Here is a 10368-nt window from a genome sequence, read left to right on the forward strand (position 1 = left end):
CAATTTGTCATGTTTCTAATATGCTTCTATCTATGGTTTTGTTGTTCAACCTGCAATTAACATGCATACTTCACTGTCTTCTTTGTTGCATGCTATATACCCCTTAAGATCCTCTTCTAGTATGACCCAATGTGACTATGTTTCTCTGATCCCTGGGCAGCTTCCTGTATGAAGTAATTGGCTATCCTAAGCCTGTTGATTCTGTATTAACTATACAGTTCATGCTATACTTTAAAAGCCTTGACCCCATTTAAGGCTCCTCTGATTCTGTACCTATGTGCATCTGTGCTTACTATGTGCCCTATGCCTAACCCAAACCCCCATTACCCCTAAGTGGATGTGTGCACCTGTTTGACTTTAGGTATTGAAGTGCTGATGAACCTCTTTCTGGTTATATATTTGGTATGATTGATTGTTAGTCAACTTACCTTTTTTAAACTGTCTTATTTAATAATTCCCTATGTGTTTTCTTACAAAACTATTTCAAGCAAATCTCTTTTTAACACTGTTTTCCCACTAAAACCTTTCAAGCTATGTCAAGCACTCTCACTCTACTCCTAAGTCACTAGGTTCTGCCCCCTCCAGTGTGTGTACTGCCTTAGGATCCTCTTGAGAACCCTCTGAACTCTGGCACATTGAGGCTGGTCCTTTCACACTGCACTTACTCAATTTGGTTACAAAGTTTAGGTGTGAGCACTGCCCGGGATTCTTGAGATCCTTAGGGAACTTTAATGTACCTAGACAATGTTATTGTCTTTGAAATTGGCATTTGAGGCTATTGGAGGTCTTGGGAAATCACTTGGGCCTGCTTCAGGCTCCCTATAGTGTAGCTTCTTCTTTTCTTTTTATCTATTTATGTAATTCATTCATTTGGTCTGTAATAATTTGTAAACGAATATTAGGGTAACTAGTGAAAAGGGTGGGTAGTTACATATTTGTGCGGTAATATGGGTAGAAACCATGCCTATAGGATGTTATATTTGCTATGTTTGCCTTACCATGTTAGAAATCATGCCTCCAAGTTTCAAGTAGTTCCAATAATAGAAATCATGTTTATAGGTCTTAAAATCAACTTCACAAGTAGATACCATGCCTATAGGATATGATCCAGTTCAACTTATGTTATAACGAGTGTTAACATGTGTTTTCATTTGTTATTATGCCTACAAGCTTCTAACATCAGCTCTTAAACAATTAGATGTCATGCCTATAGGAAACAACATCAGAAACTCTGCCTAGATCTAAAATCAGTTTAGTTTAAATAAGTCAATCCAGTTCTTGAGTAGTTTGCTTCGAAGTTGGTCTAATTAATGGTTTGTTTTCCTGAAATGAATTCTCTCGAAATACTGCTTTATTTCACTATTAGAAAGCATGCCTATAGGGACTCAATAGTCAGTTTTAAAATCTATCCACTGTTTTACTATGTCAAGCGTAGTTATCATGCTCTTAGGACACCGCTATTCAGCGTGTAGGCAAGCCTATAGGACGTTTTCAAATCCTGCAGCTCTGAAACCGTTTCTGCTACTTAATGTTGTTCTGATTTTAAAATCAGTAGGCAAACGGATAGGGCCATTACTTTTGAGTTTATAAACATAAAAACTGCATATCTCATATGTTCTGATATTCTCCTAGACATCATGTCTTAGGATACTGTTTAACAATATTGCCCTTATTTGTGTTTGAGTCATGCCGTTTACATGCATTATCTGTGGAGGTGAACTTGAGCCTCTAATTGCTTCTTTTCTGCCTTATGTGCTAAAGTCCTATTTGTTCTTGTCTGTCGCCTTAGAATTTTCTCTTTTTAAGCACCTTAAGGGTTGTCTAGAACTGTCCAAATTTAGAGGTCCTAAAATACCTCCAGGGCCACAAGGAAGGGATGGGTAGTGCACGCGTAGGCATCGTCAAGTTTACTAGCACGCTTTAGGCTAAGACCACGGGGTGGGAAGGGTAGATATGGGATATGATGACTACGCACTAATGTCACGTGTAGCCCCTCATTGAGGAGTGTTTACCGGACATTGTGTGGGGTGATTCTGTAAGCTAACCAACCTAGGACCCCTCCTTTTCCAAATCCCTTCTGTTTAAAACTTTGTTTTATATACAACTTATTCGAAACCTTTGTCTTATTATTTGCATTATACAACGTCCAATGTTCTTTACTTGCAAATTATTTGATTCAACTATTTATTTGTTAATGGACTAATTCATGAATATAAGTTCGGCTGGGACCCACAGTTGTGGACCGAGAGGGTTGCCTAACACCTTCCCCTCAAGGTTATTTCGAGCCCTTATCCTAAATCTTTGGTAATGCAAACCAATCCATGAGTTAATCGCTCTAGGTGCCCTAACGCACCATAATCCGTTAGGTGGTGACTCTTCAAATACCCAATTCTCAAAAGAAAATGAGTTATTACCCCCATAAATATCGAAACCCAAACTTTCTCCGTGAAGGAAAAAAAGGGGGCGCGACACAGACCTCTAGTGTTTTCCGCAAGAGCAGGAATTTTGTCGCAAAAGCGACGCCTTAGAGAACATATGTGGAAACTATAACTCATTCTACCCAACCAATCTCCTGTACACCGGAATCCTCTGAGAAGGACTTGCTCATTAAAAACATGGCTGAAGAACTCAAGAAGTTAACAAGTCGAGTTCAATGTGTTGAGGGCGACAGAGGAATAGAAGGTTTGAACTATGAAGATCTGTGCATACAGCCGGATGTCGAACTGCCAAAGGGGTACAAACCTCCCAAGTTCGAAATGTTCGATGGTACAGGTGATCCCAGGGTTCATCTAAGGACTTATTGTGACAAACTTGTCGAGGTCATGAAAGATGAAAAGATCCGGATGAAGCTCTTTATGATGAGCCTTAATGGGGACGCTTTGTCTTGGTATATCAGCCAAAATCCCAAGAAATAGTCCAATTGGGTAAGCATGGCGTCAGATTTCATGGACTGGTTCAGGTTCAACACAGAGAATGCATTGGATGTCTTCTACATTCAGAATCTTAAGAATAAACCTACTGAGACTTTTCGAGAATACGCTACTCGTTGGAGATCGGAAGTGGCCAAGGTCAGGCCCTCTTTGGACGAAGAACAGATGAATAAATTCTTCGTCAGGGCACAGGATCCACAATATTATGAGAGGTTGATGGTTATCGAAAATCACAAATTCTCTAACATCATCAAACTCGGAGAAAGAATCGAAGAAGGAATCAAGAGTGGGATGGTAACAAACTTCGAGGCCTTGCAAGCCACGAATAAGGCACTACAATCAGGTGGCATATCAAAGAAAAGAGATGTTGGGGCGGTAATGGTTGCCCAGGGCCCAAAATCTCCACTCACATATCAAACACCTCTATGCATATATCAAACACCTCCACCCACATACCAAGCATCACCACCTACATATCAACCTTCATCTCCCAGATATTCCCAACCAGCCAATGTCTATCACACCTATAACTCCCAACCATCCCACTTCCAATCACCATCAGCTCGCCAAAATTATCCAAGACCAAGACTAAACTTCGACCGCAAGCCGCCCAGACAATACACCGCCATTGTTGAGCCCATCGACCAACTGTATGAAAGGCTAAAAGTTGCAGGTTATGTCACTCCTGTTCCTGCTGTGGCATTAGAAAATCCATCCCAATGGGTCAATTCGAACAAAACTTGTGCGTACCATTCTGATATGAAAGGGCACACCATTGCTGAGTGCCGAACATTGAAGGGTAAGATCCAGATGCTAATTGACAACAAGGTCATACAAGCAAAGAAAGCCGCACCTAATGTCCGCAACAATCCCTTCCCTAATCACAGAGGTGATGGTGTACATGTGATAGAGACAAATGAAGAATGGGACCCTGAGGGGTCGATCAGGTTTATTCGAGAAGGCGATGACTTTAAGGTTGCAATCACACTTGCTCCTATTATGGTTCAGACTCAGGCACCAATCGAGGTTGAGGTAACTACATCAGTTCGATTCGAGGTGGAAGTGGCTCCGCCCGCAGCCACCCCCGCTCCATTTGAAGTAGAAGTGGTCACACCTTTTACTGTGACAATATCAACCACACCCCAATTCAACTCAAAAGCAATACCCTAGGATTATGTCGTCGAGGCTCGGCTGAAAGGGAAGGCCAAGGTAGAGGAATCTAACGTTGCACAAGAAATGACTAGAACCGGAAGAGTCTATACACCTGAACACCTGGGAGGTTCAAGTAAGGAGGCCATTACTAGACAGCCTATCATTGAGACCGAGCCAGATAACCTATGAAGGAAAGTGCAGGTAAAGGAGTACTATGTTGTTGACTATCTGAACAAAGTCCCTGCTCAGATATCTATCCTGTCGCTATTGCAGAATTCAGAGGCACACAAGACGCCTTAATGGTAGTGTTGAGTGAGGCTTATGTACCCACTAACATCACTGGTGGAGAAATGGCCAACATGGTTGGGCAAGTACTAGAAAGTCATAAGATCATCTTCCACGAAGATGAGCTACCACCTGAGGGACTGAATCACAATCGAGCATTGCATATTATGGTGCAATTTGAAGACAAGTTCATTGCCAGGGTCTTGGTTGATGGAGGTTCGAGCCTAAATATTTATCCATTGGACACTCTGAAAAGGTTGGACAAAGGTTTCCATAAGATACGAGTAGGAAGCATGAATGTGAAGGCTTTCGATGGGTCCCAAAGGTCCACGATCGAGGAAATCAACCTTTGCTTACAGATGAGGTCAACTTGGTTCGACGTTGAATTTCAGGTACTCGACATACCTGCCTCATATAATCTTTTGTTGGGACGACCATGGATCCATGCCGCTGGAGCCATGCCTTACACTCTACATCAAGCCGTGAAATTTAAATTGAACTGCCAGGAGGTAATCATTCACGGAGATGGAAGCAACCCCATCTACACTAGTCAAACCATCCTGGCCATTGGACATAGAAGAAGGCTAGGAGGGGAAACCTATCATCATATTGAACGGGTTAATGCCGTCGAAAAGGATAAGTGGTGGAGTAACAAAATAGAAAGCATACTAGCATGGTCTGGATATGAACCCGACAAAGGGTTGGGAAAGAACCTCCAAGGTATCACCGAACCAATACAGCTAAAAAATCATGGTACCACCTTTGGGCTCGGATACAAGTATACATGGCAAGAGTATAATGATTAGTTGCCTCCATGGCGTAGACCGTATTACCCTCTTGAGCAGCCAGTGCTACGTTTGGAACAAGCTTTTCACCAGGCTGATACCATATAAGGGACTGCGGAAGAAGAAGCACTAGCTGGGTTGAATAATTTGTTCTTGGGGGATGAGGACATGGACTGCGGTACCATAATTGGGGAGTAGGAGGAAGAAGGTCTCACTATTCAAACTGTGGCGAAGGGAGCTGTTCTCAGGAACTAGACCGCCACACCATCCTAAGCTCGCCGAGTCCCTGGGTAGCTTGGCAGAATTTACTTCTATAGCCATTCTAGGCATTTAAGATTTCCCGTAATTTCATTTTAAGCTATACTTGTTTCAAATAAATGCTTGATTCATCGAGTCGTGCTTTGTCTGGACAATTTTTCAAGTTTTAATCAAATGCATTTGTTCTTTATTATTCACTACTATCTTTACACTTTTCCTTCCACAGCGTTATTATTACTTTTCCTAATGAACTAGTAATTGTGACATGTAATGAGGCAATGCAACATGAGGATAGTGATTCAGAGGAAGAAGATGAGATACCCGAAGATATTGTCAGGGAGGTTGAAAATTTTGAGAATAAGCCTAAGTCCAATTTGGACGGGACCGAAGCAGTAAATTTGGGAGACGTCGAGACCGTCAAGGAGACCCGCATCAGCATTCACTTGTCACCAACCGAGAAGGAAGAGTACATCTATTTCCTAAGAGAGTATGAGGACATTTTTGCATGGTCATATTATGCCATGACCGATTTGAGCACGTCCATAGTGTCTCACAAGTTGCTCACTAATTTCATGTGTCCGCTAGTAAAACAAAAACTTAGAAAGTTCAAGCCAAACATGAGCCTGAAAATCAAGGAGGAAGTTACTAAGCAGATCAAAGTCAAAGTCCTCAGGGTGGTTGAATATCCAACCTAGTTAGCTAACATTGTGCCAGTTCCGAAGAAGGATAGGAAGGTTAGAGTATATGTTGACTATCGTGATTTAAATAGAGCAAGTCCCAAGGACGACTTCCCACTGCCAAATATACACATCTTAATCGATAACTGCGCTAAGCATGAACTCCAATCATTTGTAGATTGCTTCGCGGGTTATCATCAGATCTGGATGAATGAAGAAGATGCAGAGAAGACAACTTTTATTACACCTTGAGGTGTATACTGTTACAAGATGATGCCATTCGGTCTGAAGAACGTTGGGGCCACTAACATGAGAGCCATGACAACCATTTTCCATGATATGATACACAAGGAAATAGAGGTGTATATGGACAATGTCATTAACAAATCCAAGAGGGCCGCAGATCACATAGCGGACCTGAGAAAGTTCTTTGACAGACTAAGGAGGTACAATTTGAAATTGAACCCTGTAAAGTGTGCATTCAGGCTTCCCATAGGAAAATTATTGGGATTCATTGTCAGTCGTCGAGGGATCGAGCTAGATCCATCTAAAGTCAAAGTTATTCAGGAGTTACCACCACCTAAGAGCAAAAAGGATGTGATGAGCTTCTTAGGACGTCTCAACTATATCAGTCGCTTCATAGCACAGTCCACAGTCATATGTGAACCCATCTTCAAGATGTTGAGGAAAGATGCTGAAACAAGCTAGACAAAGGATTGTCAGAAAGCTTTTGATAAGATCAAGGAGTACCTATCCACATCACTAGTTCTGGCCCCGCCAGAACTAGGATGACCTTTGATACTCTATCTATCTATATTAGATAGAGCCTTCGAATGTGTTTTGGGATAACATGACGAGATAGGAAGGAAGGAGCAGACCATATACTACTTGAGCAAGAAGTTCACACCTTACAAAGCACGGTACTCTCCGCTTGAACGCACTTGTTGTGCTTTGACCTGGACATCTCAAAAATTGAGGCATTATTTCTGTGCCTACACTACATACCTCATATCTAGGATGGATCCTCTGAAACACATATTCTAGAAATCCATGCCGATTGGAAAGTTAGTAAAGTGGCAGATACTGTTAAGCGAGTTCAATATTGTTTACGTAACTCAAAAGGCGGTCAAAGGACAAGCATTGGCAAATCATTTTGCTGAAAATCTAGTGGGAGGAGAATACGAACCTTTGAAAACGTATTTTCTTGATGAAGAAGTGTCGTTCGTAGGGGAAGACATTACCGAAGCATACGACGGTTGGAGAATGTTCTTTGACAGAGTCGCAAATTTCAAAGGAGTGGGCATTGGAGCAGTTTTGGTATCAGAAACAGGTCAACATTATCTGGTATCTGCTAAACTCAGATTTTCCTGCACTAACAACATAGCAGAATATGAAGCCTGCATACTAGGACTCAACATGGCAATCAACATGAATGTTCAGGAGCTACTGATAATCGGTGATTCAGATTTGCTTGTGCACCAGGTACAAGGAGAGTGGGCCACCAAGAATCCCAAGATATTGCCATATTTGCACCATGTGTAGGAATTGAGAAAGAGGTTCACGAAGATAGAATTCCGACATATGCCTAGAATTTAGAATGAGTTTGCCGATGCATTGGCCACTTTGTCATCCATGATACAACATCCGAATAAGAATTTTTTTCATCCCATCCCAGTGAGAATCCACAATCAGCCAGCATATTGTGCTCATGTTGAAGAAGAGACAGATGAAAAACCTTGGTTCCATGACATCAAGGAGTATTTGGCAAAAGGAGAGTATTCGAAGCATGCAAACCACACTCAGAAACGCACACTCCGGAGATTGTCCCACTTCTTCCACAGCAGAGGAAATCTATACAGAAGAACTCCCGATTTGGGATTGCTAAGATGTGTCGACGCAAAAGAAAATTCTAAACTACTTGAGGACGTACATGATGGGACCTGTGGCCCGCACATGAATGGTTTTGTCTTGGACAAGAAGATACTCAAGGCCGGTTACTTTTGGATGACCATGGAGATGGATTGCATTCAGTATGTCCGCAAATGCTTTTAATGTCAAGTGCATGCCGACATGATAAAAGTGCCGCCAAATGTGCTCAATGCAACAAGCTCACCTTGGCCATTCGCCGTCTGGGGAATGGAAGTTATTGGTCTGATTGAGCCCACAACTTTAAATTGACACAAGTTTATTCTGGTAGCCATTGATTACTTCACAAAATAGGTAGAGGCTGCATCTTACGAAGTTGTAACCAAGAAAGTCATCGCAGATTTTGTCAAATATCGAATTGTTTGCCGATTTGGTGTCCCTGAATCCATTGTTACTGATAATGCTGCCAATCTCAATAGTGGTCTGATGAAAGCTATGTGTGAAACTTTCAAAATCAAGCACAAGAATTCCACAGCCTACAGACCTCAGATAAATGGAGCCGTTGAAGCCGCCAAGAAAAACATCAAGAAGATACTAAGGAAAATAGTAGAGGACCACAAACAATGGCATGAGAAGTTACCTTTTGCTCTATTGGGGTACCACACCACGATTCGCACATCAACCGGGGCAACTCCCTACATGTCGGTTTATGGTATTGATGCTATCATCTCAGCCGAGGTGGAGGCTCCTTCTTTAAGAATCATACATGAAGCTGAACTCAGCAATGCAGAGTGGATAAGGAGTCGCTATGAACAATTGTCCCTTATCGATGGAAAGAGGATGAACATAGTATGTCACAGCCAACTTTATCAGAACAGAATGTCTAGAGCTTTCAACAAAAGGGTCAAACCAAGACAGTTCGCACCAAGGCAGCTGGTATTGAAGAAAATCTTCCCGCATCAAGATGAAGCCAAAGGAAAATTCTCTCCCAACTGGTAGGGTCCGTACATGGTTCATAGGGTGCTGACAGGAGGAGCACTCATACTTGTAGAAATGGACGTAGAAATCTAGCCAAAGCCAATCAATTCAGATGCAGTCAAGAGATACTATGCTTAGATTATTTACATTTCTTTATTTGATATAATTGAACTACGCTTGACCTGATTCCTGTTTAAGAGGGGATACATAGGCAGCCTTATGGGTTCGATCATATCATACTAAAATTTTCATTTCCCCCAAGATCAGAAACTGGGGCAGAATTTTAAGAAGGGTCCTCAAAATTCCGGAGCAAGTCCAGTCAATGCCAATAAGTGTCAGACGATCAATAATCAGTTAAGGAAACTGGGGCAGAATTTTGAGAAGGATTCTCAAAATTCTGAAAAAGACTCAGCAAGGCTTATTATCCGCAAACAGTCAAATGATCATCCACCAAACTGGGGCAGAATTTTGAGGAGGACCCTCAAAATTCCAATATGAGGGAGATACAATGCCTTTGAGATGTGTTACAGTCACTAGTTCATCAAAAATTACTTGATATATCAATACGTTTCCAAAACAACTCTACTTTTATTAATAATTGTATATTTTCGAAAACTCTATTCCGATAAAAGTCAGGTGTCACCCAGGGGAACTCGAAAGGCTTTCAGAACGGAGCAAAGCAAAGCCAGCCGATAGGAGCACGAACCAATATCCCCTCACAAAACTTACAACTTTTCTTTGAACACGGGCACATTTGATGTAACGATAGCATTCGCAAGACATGTATACACAAAGATAATTCACTATCAATCAGGCCATCAAACATCGAATACATCTCCAACTAAGACATATACTACTCTTATTTGCTACTTGCTCTCTGCATGAGGCTAATCCTTGCCTCTATACTTGCATGAGTCGAATCCCTGACTCTACACCTGCATGAGGCTAATCCCTGCCTCCCTAATTGCATGAGGCTAATCCCTGCCTCCCTAATTGCATGAGGCTAATCCTTGCCTCCCCATCTGCATGAGGCTAATCCTTGCCTCCTATTTGCATGAGTCTAATCCCTAGTCCATATGCATGAGGCTAATCTTTGCCTCCATACTTGCATGAGGCTAATCCTTTCCTCCATACTTGCATGAGTCTAATCATTGACTCCATGAGGCTAATCCCTGTCTCCTATTTGCATGAGTCTAATCCTTGACTCCATACTTGCATGAGGCTAATCCTTGCCTCCCCATTTACATGAGGCTAATCCTTGCCTCCATACTTGCATGAGTCTAATCCTTGACTCCATGAGGCTAATCCCTGCCTCCATACTTGCATGAGGCTAATCCCTACCTCTATACTTGCATGAGGCTAATCGTTGCCTCCCCACTTGTATGAGGCTGATCCATGCCTCCCTACTTGCATGAGGCTAATCCTTGCCTCCCGATT

This window comes from Nicotiana tabacum, chromosome 10 (genome assembly GCF_000715075.1).
Source record: "Nicotiana tabacum cultivar K326 chromosome 10, ASM71507v2, whole genome shotgun sequence".
Classification (NCBI taxonomy): Eukaryota; Viridiplantae; Streptophyta; class Magnoliopsida; order Solanales; family Solanaceae; genus Nicotiana; species Nicotiana tabacum.